A 1,370-nucleotide genomic window follows, 5' to 3' on the forward strand; every position below is an offset into this window, starting at 1 on the left:
TTGGGAACTCCATGTTTAGTCCAGTGGTTAGCTGCAACCATCCTCAACTGTATCTGTATGACTCTGGCAGAACCTCTGAGGAGGCATCCTTATCTGGCTCCTGCCAGTAAGCATTTCTTGGCATCAGCAATAGGTCTTCAGTTTGGTGGCTGTCTATGGGGTGGGTTGCCTAAGAATTTTATGAAGTCATTGTTTTTTTTTGCCATTCACAATCATTTTATTTTATTTTATTTTATTTTATTTTCTGGACAAAGTTAACCATTAAGGTGATTTGTTTAATTTTTCTACTTTTCTAATTACAGTTCTTCTCCCACAACTCCAAGATTCTTCCCTCCTATCCTCTCAACCTAGTATGCTTCCATTCTATCTCTTATTAGAAAACAAATAAATATCTAAGTAATAATAGTAAAATACACCAAAAAATAAATTCCAATAGGAAAAAAAAACTGAAGGCAATAAAGTCAAAGAAAAAGCAAAAAACACACACATACATACAAACGTTTGAATACAAGAGATATCCCATTAAAAACACAAAGCAGGAAATCATAATGTATATAGAAAAGACATGTAAAGTTAAAAAATACAAATTTAAAATAAAATTTTGAATAAATAAAAATATAAAATGAAACAAACAAAACAAAACAAACAAAACCCTACAGTTGAGTTCTTTCTCGGTTGGCCAGCTGGAATGAGGAGTGCTACTTAAAGTGGTCTATATCCCCAACTAAGACATTCATGTTTTTAGATCTAAAACTACTAGAATCTTGTACTTTCAAGTCAGAGGCAGCCATTGTGGACCTTAACAGTCCACCAATGGTTTCATTTGAACAGATTTCTGAGTAATTGTGAGAAAATCCCAGCAACCAAGACAGAAATCTTGTGACCTCGGTTTCTGCAAAAACTAGAAATTGTTCCTGGAATGTGTTTTTAGTGCTACTTCTGGGCCTAGCAGTGAGGAGAAAGTTTACATCAGATTAATAATTACAATGGAATATTGTTATTTGCTTGTATGCTTCTAGAAAAACAATGTGTTTTGGGATTGTATGACACTTCTAACACATGTGGGCTGTGTGCCACATCTGTGCCTTGTGATTGTACAAGTTACTCATGTTGAGTTCTCTTTACCTTCAAAGTATTAATTGTCTGATAATCTGAAAAAAGTTGGAAGATGCATGAGACTTTAGTCTACTTCGTTGTCAGTTCCATTATTCCAAGTCCTACACCTTCTGGACTAGTGACAGCCAGGCCTACACCCATTCTATTAAACCCCCTTTCTATGTAGAGGCAGTCATTCTATAACTTCAACTTCTGATACTTTAGAAGAACCCTGACTCATAATGTCACTCAAACAATTTTTTTTAACATATGAC

Source organism: Micromys minutus, assembly GCF_963924665.1.
Source record: "Micromys minutus genome assembly, chromosome: 2".
Classification (NCBI taxonomy): Eukaryota; Metazoa; Chordata; class Mammalia; order Rodentia; family Muridae; genus Micromys; species Micromys minutus.